General features: G+C 37.6%; 1 non-coding gene and 1 pseudogene across 1 annotated transcript; both read right to left on the reverse strand.

Moving 5' to 3' along the window:
- Positions 1-593: 593 nt before the first annotated feature.
- Positions 594-16,355, reverse strand: LOC122314862 (annotated as a pseudogene).
- Positions 3,781-3,888, reverse strand: LOC122317638. The gene has a single exon (XR_006244562.1). It is a non-coding gene; the product is annotated as a small nucleolar RNA R71 (small nucleolar RNA).
- Positions 16,356-19,248: the final 2,893 nt, after the last annotated feature.

Genomic DNA, 19,248 nt, shown 5'->3' on the forward strand with positions numbered 1-19,248 from the left:
GAAATGGCTGATTACATCCTTTAAATACCCTCCCCAAAACATGATAAAACCCTAGACTAAAATTTGAGACCCTTTTTCTCAAAAATGCCCTTAGCGAACAGTAGCCGCGGGTACTGTAGCATGAATAGTGTCATGCTACAGTACTTCTAAACCCTAGTTCAAATAAGTAAGACATATGTGGGTTAAGCATCCTCAAACCCACTTATTCAAAACTAATAATAAAAATCCTTTAAACAAATTGAAAATCTTAATATCTAAAGGCCATATTTCTAAGTCAAGTCTTCCACAACTTGGATCAAATGGATCAAAGCTGGTTCTTCTTCTTTCAAGCCCATCTTAAGTGTTGGGCTCTTACTAGCTTCTTCCCAAGTAGTTTGTATTAATCCTTGTATTGCTTCCTTGATCTTCTTGGCTCTCGATCTTATAATTGACTCATCTGGAACTTGCAAAAGATCTTTAAGAGTAGGCCTGCCTTGGTTCCCATCATTCCCCCTCTCCTTAAAAGGATTCGACTTCGAATCTTCACCTACATCAAAAGGAGAAAGATCAGAAATATTGAAGGTAGCAGACACATTATACTCACCTGGGAGATCCACTTTATAGGCATTGTCATTAATTTTCTCAAGGATTTGGAAAGGTCCATCTCCTCGAGGATGCAACTTAGCCCTCCAATGAGCTGGGAATCTTTCTTTGCGCATGTGAACTGATGAAACACTAAAACTGCATGATTAAGTTACTTAAGTGAATAAATTGTTTAATAAAAAATGATTTAAGTACTTAATTATGCAATAGATCACAATACTTGAGTCAATTGATAAATTCTAGTATTTTTGTGCTTAAAAAGATTTATAATACAATTGTTTCACATGACAATAAATATTTCATTTTTATTCCTCTCATAACAGGGGTAGTTTGGGCGATACACAGCAAAGATATCATTCAAGTGTGAATGTACACGTGCTGACCATTGCAAGACATGCAATACACGTGCAGCATGAGCTGCACATTTGCTGTGAATTGTATAAAATGACAGCACACACTCGGCATGCTGGAGCATATCACGTTGAGCAGCAGAGGAACGGAGGCTACAACAGGAGAAGAGAACTTACACATGCAGCAACAAACCCACTCGGGCAGCACGTTACAGTAGACTCACACATGCAGAAAAGTGCAAACACAGCAGACAGCAGCATTCGGACAGCACTCATTCGAAATGCACACATGTAGAAAACGTGGGACCAGCTCACACATGCAGACCAGCATGCAATACACATGCAAACCAACAAACTCATTCGGATTCACACATGCAGGGAGCACATCACACATGCAGAAAAGTGACACAGCCGGACTCACACATGCACACATGCAAACCAAACTCACATGGACAGCACACAACCTGCACGTTACAGAACAGAACTTACACATGCAGCAACACGACCACTCGGATGTGCAGCAGCTGGAACAGCAGGCCCTCAGTTTTGACAGAAGAGATCATGCTGGCACCAAATAGAGATCGGATGCTGACTGCTGAAGCATTGAGGATTCGGTTTTAGCTTTTGCATGGAAGCACGTTGAAGACAACAGGTTTTATTCCTTTTGATTGGTTCTACAAAAGCACATGGGTATGCGCTGGAACGTGGAAGATGCTGGGCGGAAGCTTTTATTGATGATTTTCTCTGTTTCTTTGGTGATGGATTCAGACAATAGAGTAGCTTTTGGAGTTATTTTTTTCTTTCTTTCCTTTTTCGTTTCAAACGTTGGGTTGTTTATTTAGTTTTCTTTCCTACTTCATTTGGGATTCATTCGGCTACAGCAGAACCTAGCTTAGCTTAGAGTTGTTAGTTTGTTCTTTCATTTTTGCTTTCTTTTTTCGTTTAAGCTGGAAAACAGCAGAGTGGAGTTTCAGTTTCTATTTTATTTTCTTTCTTTCATTCAGACAAAGAAGAGGGGCGGAAGCTCCCATTTTCGGATTTGTTTCTGTTGTTTTACGTTATTAGTGCAGATGGTAGACGGCTGGTGTTGTTTTTATTTTCATTCTTGCTTTGCTTTTAGATGGAGACCTAGCAGTAGAGTTTTAGTTTGAAGTTTATTTATTTTCTCTTCTTTAGTTAGACGGAAGCAGTAGTTTTTACTATCCTTTCTTTTTCGTTTGGTAGGATTGCCGGCTGGTTTTGTTCTTTTTCTTCTTTTATTTGTTTTGCTTTTCGTTTGAGACGCTGGCTGGATTATTTATTTTATTTCTTCTTCTTTTCGTTTTGGTTCGTCAGTAGTTAGTTCTTAAGAGTTTTTATTTTCTTTCTTTACATTGCAGAGTAGAAAGCGGCTTATTTATTTTATTTTCTTCTTCTTATCATTTCGTTCGGCGCAGCAGAGGCTTGAGATTTGTTTTATTTTTCCTGTGCTGCGATTCCTCATTCGTTTAGGCTCATCTTTATTTTGAGTTTATTTTTTTTGCTCTCAGATTTTGTTATGGCTTTAATTAGATTAATTTTTGTTGCTAGAAATATCATGAGTAGATAATTTTAGAAACTTGGGTTGTGGAATGAGATTTAATTTATTTTAGGTTCTAGTTTAATGCAATATTTTGTGATTGATTGTTGATTTCACTATATTACTAGTCGGATTTAAATTGAAAAATAGATTGTGGCTCTTGCTCTTGTTTTGTTGTTGACTTAAGGCACAACAAAAGCTTGAAAATTATCAAAGCCTCTCTCAGTTGTTTGTTAATGTGTGTTTAACTAGTAAAGTAGAGAATCCCTTAGGAAAATATTGCAAAACTTGAGCTTAGCTTTTTATCTTCCGATTAGCAATGCCTTGATTGGATTGTTAATCGAGAAAATTATCTAGAATCCGAAATAAAGAGAGTCTCATACCCAACCCAAGTATTCATTAATTTGTTTTTTTTTTAGAAACTCTAATTTCAACTTCGATTATCTTTTTTGCATTGCTATTGAATTTTATTTTCATCTCTCATACTAGATTCATTTGTTACTCACAAATCTCTTATACGCTTTGATAACCCATTGTCCCTGTGGAATATGATTCTGGACTTATCCTTGATACAACTTGACACTTCTACACTTTGAAGCACATTCGACCACGAGTCAAGTTTTGGCGCCGTTGCCGGGGACAACTGGTGCTTATTAGAGCATTCCTCTACTGCTGAGAGGACGTTGTGGAGCTGTGAACCTTTTTACAGCCTGGGTGACATCTATTTTTTTCCTTCTCTCTGTTTATTTTTCATGGTCTTTGATTATCTGCTCTTGTTTGTATGACTGGTTGGACTAGAGACCATACATCTCGACTGTTTAGGACAGAATCATTGACATCGTTTAGCTCTGCATCATCTTCTGTTGAATCATCATCAGACACTGATAGCATCATGGCTGAAAATGAGCATCATGATAGGGAAGTGGAGAATCCAAACAGGACTCTTAGAGAATATCTTCAGCCTGTTAGGACTAGCACACCTTCTTGCATCATTTTACCTATTAATGCAAATGCTTTTAATTTCAAACCCGGGATGATTCCATTATTACCACACTTTCATGGTATGGAATCTGAAAACCCCTATTTGCATATGAAAGAGTTTGAAGAAGTATGTTCCACATTCATGGATAGAACATGCACTGATGAGGTCATAAGATTGAAACTGTTTCCATTTTCCTTAAAAGACAAGGCTAAGACATGGTTGAATTCCTTAAGACCAAGATCCATTGGGACTTGGCAAGAAATGCAAACTGAATTTTTAAAGAAATTTTTTCCCATGCATAGAACCAATGCCTTGAAAAGACAGATCATGAATTTTGGCCAAAAGGATGTGGAAATATTTTATCATTGTTGGGAACGATTCAAAGACCTTTTAAATGCATGTCCTCATCATGGATATGAGAATTGGAGGGTCATTAGTTTTTTTTTATGAGGGGTTGCAACAAAAAATGAGACAATTTGTGGAGACCACGTGTAATGGAGCGTTTTTTAACAAAGAATCTGAGGAAGCTTTTGAATATTTTGATTATCTAGCTGAAAATGCACAATCATGGGATACATCTGATGTTCATGATAGGTCAGAAAGTTCAATGACAATTTCAGGGGGTGGGAAATATAATCTGAGAGAAGTAGATGATTTGAATGCTAGGTTGGCTATGATTTCTAAGAAATTAGAAACCATAGAACTGAAAAAAGTGAATGAAGTACAAGCTGTACCTCAGATTACCTTGAGCTGTAATATTTGTGAAGGCCAATGGCATTCAACTAATGATTGCCCAACCATTCCAGCTTTTAAAATAGTTCTTTTGGATCAATCTAATGCTGTTAATATGGTTGCTAAATCTTTTTCAGGTCCTTATTCCAACACCTACAATTCGGGATGGAGAAATCACCCTAATTTCAATTGGAGAGGTGATCAAGCTGCTTTACCTGCACCCAACATAGCTGGTCCTTCACAAATTGTACCCTACACTACTCCAGGAGGTCCAGGACCATCGCAATATGCCAACCACATGGTCCCAGCTCAGAAAAAGAACCTTGAAGAAAATTTCCAGCAATTATCCACCAACTTCCAGCAGTTGTTCACCAATTTTCAGCAATTCATGCAAAGCCAAGCTGCTATCAACAGTCAAAATTCACAAGCCATTGCTGAGATTCGTGGGTCAGTCACAAGGTTGACTACAACCATGAGTGCTCAAGAGAAAGGGAAGTTCCCTGCACAATTTCAGCCTAATCCCCAAGGTCAAAACCACCAATTTCAAAGTATGGCAGGAGATTCAAATGTCAAGCAAGTCAAGGCTATTACAACCTTGAGAAGTGGTAAGGTGATTGGCATCCCAACTCAAGAGGTAGAAAAGAATGGTAACACTTCTAAACCTCCTTCTGAAAATGAGGAACATGATCCTTTGGAATCTGAAAGTGTCCCAAGCACTACACTTGCACCTTTTCCTCAAAGGCTAGCCCCTTTACACAAAGATAAGCATCACGTTGAAATTCTTGAAATTTTTAAGCAAGTTAGGATTAATATACCATTGTTAGATGCTATTCAACAGATTCCTACCTATGCTAAATTTTTAAAGGATTTATGTACCGTAAAAAGAAAATTGAATGTGCAAAAGAAAGCTTTTCTTACTGAGCAGGTTAGTGCTATTATCCAAACCAACACTCCTCCCAAATACAAGGACCCAGGATCCCCTACCATAGCTTGCATGATAGGGAGCTCAAAAATAGGCCAAGCATTATTAGACTTAGGTTCAAGTGTGAACTTATTGCCTTATAATGTTTATGTTCAGCTTGGATTGGGTGAGTTGAAATCTACTTCTATCACATTATAGTTGGCTGATAGGTCTATTAAGATTCCAAGGGGTGTCGTGGAAGATGTTTTGGTTCAAGTAGACAAATTCTACTATCCAGTAGACTTTGTCGTACTCGACATGCAATTGACTAATCATTCTACTTTCCAAGCACCTGTTATCTTAGGAAGACCCTTTTTGGCTACTTCTAATGCACTCATAAATTGTAGAAGTGGAGTTTTAAAGTTGAGTTTTGGAAATATGACCTTGGAGCTAAATATTTTTAATCTTTGCAGGCAACCGCAAGAAGTTGAAGAAGTTCATGAAGTGAATTTGCTGGAAAATTTCATTGATGAAAATTCTGCACATTACTTTCAACTTATTGATTCTTTAGAGGAATTTGAAGAAGATTTGAAAATATTTGATAATGTTAATAACTTATCTCTTGTTTCCTCAATAGGTCAGCAAGTTACACCACCATGGAGGCCAAAATTTGAGCAACTTCTACCATTGACATCAACCCTCAAGCCTTCGGAGGAGCAATCCCCAACTTTGGACTTCAAACCTCTTCCATTGGAGTTGAAGTATGTTTTCTTAGGACCACAAAGCACCTTCCCTGTGGTAATTTCTTCTCACTTAACTAGTGAACAAGAAGATAAATTGCTAGAGGTCCTTAAGAAGCATAAAAAGTCTATTGGGTAGACAATGGCTGATATAAAAGGTATAAGTCCCTTGGAGTGTACCCATAGGATTTATTTAGAAGATGATGCAAAGCCTTCTAGGGAAATGCAAAGAAGGTTGAATCCCACAATGAAGGAAGTGGTTGAAGGTGAGGTGTTGAAATTGCTTGATGTGGGTATCATTTACCCCATCTCGGATAGCAAATGGGTAAGTCTTATTCATGTAGTTCCAAAAAAATCTGGGCTTACCATTGTTAAAAATGAGCAAAATGAATTGATTCCCACCAGAATTCCTACTGGTTGGCGCATGTGTATAGATTATAGGAAGTTGAATGCCGCCACTAGGAAAGATCATTTTCCTTTGCCTTTTCTTGATCAAGTGTTAGAAAAAGTTGCTAGACATGCCTTTTATTGTTTCTTAGATGGATTCTCCAGTTACTATCAATTAGAAATAGCACCAGAGGATCAAGAAAAGACCACCTTTACTTGTCCTTTTGGTACTTTTGCTTTTAGGAGAATGCCTTTTGGTTTATGCAATGCACCAGCAACTTTTCAAAGATGCATGCTTAGCATTTTTAGTGACATGATTGAGAACACCCTAGAAGTGTTTATGGACGATTTTTCTGTATTTAGTGATTCATTTGAGAGTTGTTTAACCAATTTACAAGCTGTTTTGGCCAGGTGTGAAGAGAAGCAATTGCTACTTAATTGGGAGAAGTGCCATTTCATGGTACAACAGGGCATTGTTCTGGGATATATTGTTTCATCTAGAGGACTTGAAGTAGATAGAGCAAAAATTGAGTTGATTTCTAAACTTCCTATACCTAAGTCAATAAAAGACATTAGATCTTTTCTTGGGCATGCGGGTTTTTATAGGAGATTTATCAAAGACTTTAGCTCTACTTCTAAGCCTCTATGTAAGCTATTGATGAATGATGTAAAATTTGATTGGACACCCGAGTGTCAAGAAGTTTTTTGTCGGCTTAAAACTTTGCTAACCACTGCTCCTATTCTTCAACCTCCTGATTGGTCACTTTCTTTTGAAATCATGTGTGATGCAAGTGATTTTGTTATAGGAGCTGTTCTTGGACAGCGTAGGAACAAACTTCCCTATGTCATTTACTATGCAAGTAAAACTTTGAATTTTGCTCAAAAAAATTATTCTACTACTGAAAAAGAATTACTTGCTGTGGTATTTGCTTTAGAGAAGTTTCGTGCATATATTCTTGGTTCTCCTATAGTCATCTTTACTGACCATGTAGCTCTCAAGTATTTATTGACAAAGAAAGATGCAAAACCAAGGTTGATTAGATGGATACTTTTACTCCAGGAGTTCAATATTATCATTAAGGACAAGAAAGGAGTAGAGAATGTGGTAGCCGACCATTTGTCTAGGCTCACAGTTGCTGAAACTGAACAACCGACACCTGTTCTTGATTCTTTTCCTGATGAACATCTTATTTTAGTTGAAAATTTGCCTTGGTTTGCTGATATAGTAAATTTCTTGGTGGCAGGACAAACACCACCTCATTGGAGCGCTCAAGATATACGGAAATTCATGCATGAGGTGAGATCGTTCTTCTATGATGATCCTTACCTTTTCAAGTATTGTTCATATCAAATCATTAGGAAGTGTGTGCCCAATGATGAAATTTCTGGTGTCTTAAATTTTTGCCATATGGAAGCTTGTGGTGGGCATTTTTTAGCCCACAAAACAGTGGCCAAAATTCTTCAAAGCGGATTTTATTGGCCAACCATGTTCAAGGATGCCTTTAGTTTTTGTAAAACTTGTGAACCTTGTCAAAAATTAGGAGGAATCACTAAGAGAAATATGATGCCTATGCAATCCATACTAGTGATTGAAATTTTTGATTGTTGGGGGATAGGTTTTATGGGACCATTTCCTTCTTCTTATGGCTATTTATACATTTTGCTTGCTGTTGACTATGTTTCTAAGTGGGTTGAGGCAATTCCTTGCAAATCTAATGATCATCAAGTTGTTTTAAAATTTTTGAAAGAAAATATTTTTGCAAGGTTTGGCATGCCTAAAGCCATAATCAGTGATAATGGCACCCACTTTTGTAACAAGCATTTCTCAGCCTTAATGAAGAAGTATGGTATCTATCACAAAATCTCTACTCCCTATCATCCTCAAACCAATGGACAAGCTGAACTAGCAAATAGGGAGATTAAAAACATTCTTGAAAAAACAGTTAACCCAAACAAGAAGGATTGGTCTTTGAGATTGTTTGATGCCTTGTGGGCTTATAGAACAGCCTTTAAAACCATTTTGGGCATGTCTCCATATAGACTAGTGTATGGTAAGGCTTTCCATTTGCCTGTAGAGTTGGAACATAGAGCGTATTGGGCCATTAAGCAATGCAATTTTAACATTAATAAAGCTGGTTGTGTGAGAAAATTGCAGTTGTCTGAGTTGGATGAGTTGAGGATGGATGCCTACAACAACTCTAAGTTGTCCAAAGAAAGAATGAAGAACTTCCATGACAAACACATCCAACGTAAGACTTTTGAGTCTAATAAAAAAGTGTTATTGTACAACTCTCGGTTACACTTGTTCCCTAGTAAGTTAAGGTCTCAATGGAATGGGCCTTATGTGGTACAAACTGTTTTTCCTCATGGTACTATAGAGATAATGAATCCTCTCAATGGTAACATTTTGAAGGTTAATGATCAAAGGCTCAAGCCTTTTATTTCTAATTTTGCACCTGAGGAATTTACTCTACATTTGCTTGATCCCAATTGATGGTTCTTGATCTATCCATTTCTTTTCATTGTTTTCTTTTGTTCTTCAGTTTTTATTTTTATTTTGGCTGCATTCCTTTCAAAGCTATCCAGGTACTTCCTTTTCCTCTTTCCTTCAGTTTTTCTTTGAATTTTCGGTTCTTCTTTTAGTTGTTTTACCCCTTAACTGCTCCCTTTGTGTAAATTCTTTCGTTTCTCTTGCATCATTGAGGACAATGCTACAATCTAGTTGGGGGGTGGAAGAGAATTTATTTCTCTGTTTGCATGCCTTAGACATATTTTGGTCCACTTTGGGGGAGTGTTAGTAATGAGTTGAAAGTAGATTAAATCCCTCATTCTTGAAGTTTACACGCTGGAAAGTGATTCAAAAAAAAAAAATTGTTGAGGTCATGGAACATGTGGAATGTAGTGCAAATATGAGTATATGTCAAAAGAGAGACTTATCCAGTTTATTTAGTTGTTAAACCAAGGGAAAGATGTTAAAAGTTTTGCTAAAACACACAACACATACCCGGAAGGCCTAGAAAGACTACATTGAGTCATTGTTGGTTGATTTACACTTCAATTGTTTGAGACTCTAATGAACCATATCCTAATGGCTTAGGAAGAAATTTGAAATGAATTAAATGAGAAAAGGGACAAGCCAGGGATCCATAAAAAAAACAAAAAACAAAAAATAATCCTTTAGGTAGACTAGTGGTAAGGGCTGACTTGTGAAAGTGTGGGTAGGCGCACATTCATAGGTCTGATTCCCCCACTAGGAAATCTAAAAACATAAATTACATCTGTGTAGTGGAAAAGGCTGCCTACTACCGGGGTCCTTACGAAAAAAAAAAAAAAAGTAGGCGCCTTTCAAAGTGTAATAGCGTGAAAGGCGCCACTACAATGGTTTTGAATTAGAGTAAGACCATGTGGTTTTCGCAGATTGGTTGTTGTGATTGAAACTGTTAATGTCTCTTGGTAGTCGATCTTGGAATTCTAACCCCATTTCCATGCACTTGAAAGAAAGCAAGCTTTGTTACATGTAATTCCCTTGGTTGATTAACTAAATTGTGTATAAATCTCTCAGTTGATACAAAATTCATATTAATCTATCTCCAGTGTTCTTAAACTCATCAAGTCTATTTCATGCCATGTGATACTCGAACTTCTTTGGAAATTGTAGTTGGAAATCTCACCTTCACATGAATTCATTCACTTTATTTGCTAGAGTCTAGCAAAAAGCTAGTTGGGGGCTGTGATGAAGCACTAAAACTGCATGATTAAGTTACTTAAGTGAATAAATTGTTTAATAAAAAATGATTTAAGTACTTAATTATGCAATAGATCACAATACTTGAGTCAATTGATAAATTCTGGTATTTTTGTGCTTAAAAAGATTTATAATACAATTGTTTCACATGACAATAAATATTTCATTTTTATTCCTCTCATAATAGGGGTAGTTTGGGCAATACACAGCAAAGATATCATTCAAGTGTGAATGTACACGTGGTGACCATTGCAAGACATGCAATACACGTGCAGCATGAGCTGCACATTTGCTGTGAATTGTATAAAATGACAGCACACACTCGGCATGCTGGAGCATATCACGTTGAGCAGAGGAACGGAGGCTACAGCAGGAGAAGAGAACTTACACATGCAGCAACAAACCCACTCGGGCAGCACGTTACAGTAGACTCACACATGCAAAAAAGTGCAAACACAACAGACAGCAGCATTCGGACAGCACTCATTCAAAATGCACACATGTAGAAAACGTGGGACCAGCTCACACATGCAGACCAGCATGCAATACACATGCAAACCAACAAACTCATTCGGATTCACACATGCAGGAGCACATCACACATGCAGAAAAGTGACACAGCCGGACTCACACATGCACACATGCAGACCAAACTCACATGGACAACACACAACCTGCACGTTACAGAACAGAACTTACACATGCAGCAACACGACCACTCGGATGTGCAGCAGCTGGAACAGCAGGCCCTCAATTTTGACAGAAGAGATCACGCTGGCACCAAATAGAGATCGGATGCTGACTGCTGAAGCATTGAGGATTCGGTTTTAGCTTTTGCATGGAAGCACGTTGAAGACAGCAGGTTTTATTCCTTTTGATTGGTTCTACAAAAGCACATGGGTATGCGCTGGAACGTGGAAGATGCTGGGCGGAAGCTTTTATTGATGATTTTCTCTGTTTATTTGGTGATGGATTCGGACAGCAGAGTAGCTTTTGGAGTTATTTTTTTCTTTCTTTCCTTTTTCGTTTCAAACGTTGGGTAGTTTATTTAGTTTTCTTTCCTACTTCATTTGGGATTCATTCGGCTACAGCAGAACCTAGCTTAGCTTAGAGTTGTTAGTTTGTTCTTTCATTTTTGCTTTCTTTTTTCGTTTAAGCTAGAAAATAGCAGAGTGGAGTTTCGGTTTCTATTTTATTTTCTTTCTTTCGTTCAGACAAAGAAGAGGGGCGGAAGCTCCCATTTTTGGATTTGTTTATGTTGTTTTACGTTCTTTCTGTTGTTTTACGTTATTAGTGCAGATGGTAGACGGCTGATGTTGTTTTTATTTTCATTCTTGCTTTGCTTTCAGATGGAGACCTAGCAGTAGAGTTTTAGTTTGAAGTTTATTTATTTTCTCTTCTTCAATTAGACGGAAGCAGCAGTTTTTACTATCCTTTCTTTTTCGTTGGGTAGGATTGCCGACTGGTTTTGTTCTTTTTCTTCTTTTATTTGTTTTGCTTTTCGTTTGAGACGCTGGCTGGATTATTTATTTTATTTCTTCTTCTTTTCGTTTTGGTTCGTCAGTTGTTGGTTCTTAAGAGTTTTTATTTTCTTTCTTTACGTTGCAGAGTAGAAAGCGGCTTATTTATTTTATTTTCTTCTTCTTTTCATTTCGTTCGGCGCAGCAGAGGCTTGAGATTTGTTTTATTTTTCTTGTGCTGCGATTCCTCATTCGTTTAGGCTCATCTTTATTTTGAGTTTATTTTTTTTGCTCTCAGATTTTGTTATGGCTTTAATTAGATTAATTTTTGTTGCTAGAAATATCATGAGTAGATAATTTTAGAAACTTGGGTTGTGGAATGAGATTTAATTTATTTTAGGTTCTAGTTTAATGCAATATTTTGTGATTAATTGTTGATTTCACTATATTACTAGTCGGATTTAAATTGAAAAATAGATTGCGGCTCTTGCTCTTGTTTTGTTGTTGACGTAAGGCACAACAAAAGCTTGAAAATTATCAAGGCCTCTCTTAGTTGTTTGTTAATATGTGTTTGACTAGTAAAGTAGAGAATCCCTTAGGAAAATATTGCAAAAATTGAGCTTAGCTTTTTATCTTCTGATTAGCAATGCCTTGATTGGATTGTTAATCGAGAAAATTCTCTAGAATCCGAAATAAAGAGAGTCTCATACCCAACCCAAGTGTTCATTAATTTGTTTTTTTTAGAAACTCTAATTTCAACTTCGATTATCTTTTTTGCATTACTATTGAATTTTATTTTCATCTCTCATACTAGATTCATTTGTTACTCACAAATCTCTTATACGATTTGATAACCCATTGTCCCTGTGGAATACGATTATAGACTTATCCTTGATACAACTTGACACTTCTACACTTGGAAGCACATTCGACCACGAGTCATGAACCCAAACCCAATCTCCAGGTTCAAAGATGACACGCCTTCACCCTTTATTGGCTTGGGAAGTAACCCTTTCATTCTTTTGCACAATTTGAAGCCGTACCCTCTCATGGAGTGACTTCACCAACTCCGCCTTCTTTTGTCCATCCAAGCTACTCCTGCCATCAACCGGTAAAAGCATCAAATCTAAAGGGGTAAGCGGATTGAATCCATAAAAAATTTCAAAAGGAGAATATGAAGTAGTAGTATGCATGGTCCTATTATATGCAAACTCTATGAATGTCAAACAATCCTCCCAAGTTTTTAAATTCTTATGAACAACAGTGCGTAAAAGCTGAGTTAAGGTCCTATTAACTACTTCAATCTAACCATCAGTCTGCGGATGACAAGTAGTGGAAAATAAGAGCTTGGTACCCAATTTCCCCCATAACACCTTCCAAAAGTAGCTAAGGAATTTAACATCCCTATCAGAAACAATACTCCTGGGAATACCATAGAGTCGCACTATCTCCCTGAAAAACAAGTCAGCTATGTTTGTGGCATCATCTATTTTATGGCATGGAATGAAATGTGCCGTCTTACTAAATCTATCCACAACCACAAAAATAGAATCTCTACCCCTTTTTGTCCTAGGTAACCCCAAAACAAAGTCCATAGATATGTCGACCCATGATTCACTAGGAATGGGTAAGGGTGTATACAACCCATGTGGCAACACTTTAGATTTGGCCTTCCTACATGTAATGCATCTGCCACAAATACGAGTGACATCTCTCTTCATCTTAGGCCAAACGAAATGTTCATGCAAAATATCCAAAGTCTTCTTAACACCAAAGTGTCCCATTAATCCCCCACCATGTGCCTCACGCACTAGTAATTCACGCATAGAACAACTTGGCACACAAAGTTTGTTTTCTTTAAACAAATAACCTTCATCCTTGTAAAACTTACCAAATGCCGCCTTATCACATGCCATGTACACATTAGAGAAGTCAGCGTCATCGGCATATAGGTTTTTCACATATTCAAACCCAAGCATCTTAGCACTCATAGAAGTAAGAAGTACATACCTTCGAGATAAAGCAACAGCAACAATGTTCTCCTTACCTTGCTTGTAACAGATGACATATGGAAATGTCTCAATGTATTCCATCCAACGAGCATGCCTTTTATTCAACTTATCTTGACCTTTGAGATGCTTCAATGATTCATGATCGGTGTGGATCACAAATTCCCTAGGCCATAGGTAGTGCTGCCAAGTCTCCAATGCACGAACAAGAGCATAAAGCTCTTTGTTATAAGTAGGGTACTTGAGTGAGGCCCCACTTAACTTTTTACTAAAGAAGGCTATGGGCCGCCTATCCTGCATCAAAACAGCTCCAATCCCTATACCTGAGGCATCACATTCAATCTCAAAAGTTTTGTTAAAATCAGGTAATGCTAGTATAGGTGCAGAGCACAACCTTTCTTTAATGGTGGCAAAAGCATTCTCTTGAGTAGCCCCCCAATGAAACCCAGCATTCTTTTTAATGACTTCAGTGAGTGGTGCAGCAATGGTGCTAAAGTCTTTAACAAAACGCCGATAAAAGCTAGCTAAGCCATGAAAGCTTCTTACCTCAGTGATGCTCTTTGGCGTTGGCCACTCCTTGATGGCCTTGACTTTCTCTTCATCGACCTCAATACCCTTTGTATTAACAACATATCCAAGAAAAACAACTCTTTTCATGCAAAAGGTACATTTCTTGAAATTAGCATACAACTTTTCACATCTCAACACATCAAACACACATCTCAAATGCTCAATATGCTCATTTAAGTCCTTGTTGTATACTAGGATATCATCAAAATATACAACCACAAACTTGCCAATGAATGCACGTAGGACATGGTTCATCAATCTCATGAAAGTACTGAGCGCATTTGTAAGTCCAAATGGCATAACCAACCATTCATAAAAGCCATACTTGGTCTTAAAAGCAGTTTTCCATTCATCACCCTCTTTCATTCTAATTTGATGGTACCCACTTTTAAGATTAATTTTACTAAAAATACAAGAGCCATGCAATTCATCAAGTATATCATCTAATCTAGGAATGGGATGCCGATACTTTACCGTAATATTGTTGACCGCCTTGCAATCAACACACATTCTCCACATCCCATTCTTCTTTGGCACTAATAGCACTGGTACTGCACATGGGCTCATGCTCTCCCTCACGTACCCCTTGTTCATCAAGTCCTCAACTTGCCTCTGAAGCTCCTTTGTCTCCTCTGGATTACTCCTATAGGCTAGTCGGTTTGGAATAGCAGCTCCAGGTACAAAATCAATCTGATGCTCAATGCCTCTAATGGGTGACAACTCATTAGGCATCTCCTCTGGGAATACATCATCAAACTCCTACAACAAGGAAATAGCCAAACTAGGAAGAGACTGGTGAGTGTCATCAAGAGTGAGATAAAACTCTTTATAGACAAGAAAAATCATAGGGCGATCTGCGAAGAAAGCCCTCTTAACCTCACTCTCTCTGGCATAGAAACTCACTTTTGTCTTTCCTTTCCTCTCTGCAGACTCTCTTTCTTTTTTCTCTCGTGACTCTACTCTTTTTTCTCTACTCTCAGCCACATCTCTACTTTCTTTTTCACTCTTTTTGTTGTGCTTATTTTCACTATCACTCTTTCTTTTCTGCACAATCTCTTTTTCACTCATTCTTTTTTTATCACTCTCATTTTCACTCTTTCTTTTCTAAGCAACCTCACTTTCAGTTTCAGTTGGTCTTCATAGACCTAGCTTGGAGTTAAAGGAGCAAACTTGATTGTTTTGCCCTCCTTTACAAAGCTGTACATGTTTTTGAACCCATCATGTGTCACCCTCCTATCATACTGCCACAGCCTCCCCAACAAAATATGGCCAGCATGCATAGGCACAACATCACAAAGCACCTCATCTTGATACCTTCCAATTGAAAAAGGAACTAACACTTGTCTATCCACCTTAATTTCCCCACAATCATTCAACCACTGCAATTTGTATGGTCTAGAGTGTTTTAAGGTTGGTAAATTCAATTTCTCAACCAAAGTAGTGCTAGCCACATTAGTACAACTCCCTCCATCAATGATCATACTACATACTTTGCTGTTGACGTGGCATCTAGTATGAAAAATGTTCTCTCTCTGTTGCTCGGCATCATCCACCTTAATGTGTGTGTTGAGAGCACGCCTAGCAACAAGAGACTCACTCACAGCGTATATCACTCCTTCGTCATCACTAGCATCAACCAACTCAGGCACTCCATCACGATCATCCTCACTCTCAGTCATCACCTCCCCATTGTCATGCATAATCATCACTCGCCTATTTGGACATTGAGAAGCAATGTGCCCTAAACCCAAACACTTAAAACATTTAATATCTCTATTCCTTGAAGGTTAAGATTCTACCTTGGCTTTGCTGCTAGGTCCCTCATCTTTGTCCTTAGGTGGTTTGATCTTTTTCTTTGCTTCAGCAGGATTATTCCTATCCCACTTTGATTTCCAAGTAGTGCTAGAAACCGAAGTGTACCTTGCTGTCCCTTTTCTCTTTAATTGCCTCCCCACCTTCATAGCCATGTGCACCATGTCCTCTATCTCCACATAATGTTGCAATTCAACCACATTGGGTATATCTCTATTCAAACCACTCAAAAATCTATCCATGGTGGCCTCCCGGTCCTCCTCTACGTTAGCCCGAATCATAGCCACCTCCATCTCCTTATGGTAATCCTCCACACTCCTAGACCCCTGTGTAAGATTTTGGAGCTTTTGATAAAGGTCCCTATAGTAGTGACTAGGTACAAATCTCCGCCTCATGAGAGCTTTCAACTCTCCCCATGTCTCTATAGGCCTCTCATGATTCCTCCTCCTAGTGGTCACTAATTGATCCCACCAAATAATAGCATAATCAGTGAATTCAATTACTGCCAACTTTACTTTCTTCTCCTCAGAGTAATTATGACAATCAAATACCAAATCTATTTTTTTCTCCCACTCTAGATAAACCTCTGGGTCAGTTCTACCTTGGAAAGATGATATTGTTATTTTGATGCTCCCCAAGTCTCTATCGACACCATCCCGACCCCCTAGGTTCCCCTCAAATCCTCTTTCACGCCTAACTCCTCTATGTCTACCCAACCCAATTTCAGATGTTAAGTCTTCCTCATCCTCATCATCTCCTTCATTCTCATATGCATTTTCAACCCTAGGCTCACGTCGCCTCCGATTTCTCCCACCTTGCAGATTTCTAATTTCTGCTTGTTGTTGATTCATCCTATCCTCCATTTGCCCCTATAGCATGTTCATCCGCTCAAACTGTTGTTGCATGGCTTGCAATACAAATGAGTTATCTGCTATCCCCTTAGGTCATGAGCTACTGCGGTGAGACATTGTAATGTGCAGTAAAAAGAAAATGTTAGTAGAAAAAGAAAGGACCTCACACGCTCCCTTACGTGTTTACACTCAAATGATGGCACTCCACTCGTGTTTCACTCTAAATTGGCTTTTTTTTCGATAATAATCTCACACTCTCTTGCTTTTTACCTCGAGTTTTCCCACCCAAGTTCTTTCAGAACTAATTGAACTCAATCAAGACAAAGCAACCTTATTTAATCCCAACTAGCAATTAGATCCAAGAAACAACAACAAGAGAAACACGTAAGGAAAGAAACGACGCGAGAATCACGGAAATCATACGAATGGAAGAGTGATTGTAACACAAGATACCAACTATAATGAAGGATGCACAACCCCTATAATGAAAGGCTCAAGAAAAAATTTTTGGATTTTTCTACACCCTTTTTTTTTTTCTGGACGATTTTTTTTTTCTTTTTTTTTTCTTTTTTTTTCTTTTCTTTTCCTTTCTTTTCTTTTCTTTCCTCAACAATTCATCCACAAACAGAAATATTCAATTGAGATAATCAAACAATTGAATTCAAACACATAAAAATTGACAAGGAAATAGATGGGAATTAATGAAACCATAGAAATTTTAACTCTAAATGGTGCAAATTTTCGCAGCCCTAGGAAAAACGAATTTCTGCACTTTTTTTTTTTGAACCTTAGAACAATGAAACTCTAGAATTAAAGATGCAATAAACAAAAGATAGAATTAGACCTGAATGGAAACCTTGCTCTGAATACCAAATAATGTGAACCCCAATCGACTTGCTTTGAGACCCAACAACAATATTGGAAAACCAAACCCAAGAACGCCAAACTCAAGTCTATGGATGAAGAATTTAGACCTGTTGAGATCTCGTTTCAAGAACCTAGATTATATTAAAATCTAAACCCAATGAAATCCTGTCTCAAGAACCCAAATTACAAGGAGGAACGCCACAAAGGTTGTGATTTACCTTTGATAAGTTCAAGAGTTTAATTAAGAACAAGAGGAGAAAACTCACTCACAATGAAAATTCAATAAAAAAATATCTTACCTTGAAATGGCTGATTACATCCTTTAAATACCCTCCCCAAAATATGATAAAACCCTAGACTAAAATTTGAGACCTTTTTTCTCAAAAATGCCCTTAGTGAACAGTAGCCGAGGGTACTATAGCGTGAACAGTGTCATGCTACAGTACTTCTAAACCCTAGTTCAAATAAGTAAGACATATGTGGATTAAGCATCCTCAAACCCACTTATTCAAAACTAATAATAAAAATCCTTTAAACAAATTGAAAACCTTAATATCTAAAGGCCATATTCCTAAGTCAAGTCTTCCACAACTCGGATCAAATGGATAAAAGCTGGTTCTTCTTCTTTCAAGCCCATCTTGAGTGTTGGGCTCTTGCTAGCTTCTTCACAAGTGGTTTGTACTAATCATTGCATTGCTTCCTTGATCTTCTTGGCTCTCGATCTTGTAATTGGCCCATCTGGAACTTGCAAAGAATCTTTAAGAGTAGGCCTGCCTTGGTTCCCATCAAAGGTTTTGCAAGAGGAAAAATCGACACAACTCTTTTCATTAAATATGAAAATGATGATATTCTTTTAATTCAGATTTATGTTGATAATATAATATTCGGTGCTACTAATGAAAATATGTGTCAAGTTTTTGCTAAGACTATGTAGGAAGAATTTGAAATGAGCATGATAGGAGAACTTACATTCTTTCTCGGATTGCAAATTAAGCAAGTAAAAAGTGGGACATTTATCAATCAATCAAAATGTATTAAGGAAATACTGAAGAAGTTTGGGATGGAAGGTACTAAGGAAATTGGAACACCAATGAGCCCATCCACTAAATTTGATAAAGATGAATCCGGTAAGTCAGTTGACTCGAAGGTATATCGAGGTATGATTGGTAGCTTATTATATTTGACAGCCAGTAGGCCAGATATTATGTTTAGTGTGTACTTGTATGCACGCTTTCAATAATCTCCAAAAGAATCACATTTAATTGCAGTTAAGCGCATTCTTAGATATCTTAGTGTTTTCTGATAACCTACACACTATCAGCTCTTGTATCAGTAAAATGGTGTGTATAATTCTTGTGCGTGTAGAAAGTGTTCTACACAGGGAATAGTTAAATCACCACGTATAAGGTGATTGTAAGTGTAGAGGGTGTTCTACAAGGATCCTTTGTAGCTGTGTTGTTCAAAAGTGTAATAGGTTTCTATCTCCACCTGAAGGAGGTTGAATAGTGAATTTGAGAATTTTTAAGAGATAGATTGAGGCGATGACGTAGGCAGTGAGGCCGAACCTCGTTAACATACTGAGTTTGCTTCTCTCTTACCCTTACTCTTTATATTTATTGCTATTTCGTATTTTGTTTATATTTTATATTGTATATTTGATTTATAATTATTTTTTTTAATACAACTCAATGTACCCCCCTCT

This window comes from Carya illinoinensis, chromosome 7, assembly GCF_018687715.1.
Source record: "Carya illinoinensis cultivar Pawnee chromosome 7, C.illinoinensisPawnee_v1, whole genome shotgun sequence".
Lineage (NCBI taxonomy): Eukaryota > Viridiplantae > Streptophyta > Magnoliopsida > Fagales > Juglandaceae > Carya > Carya illinoinensis.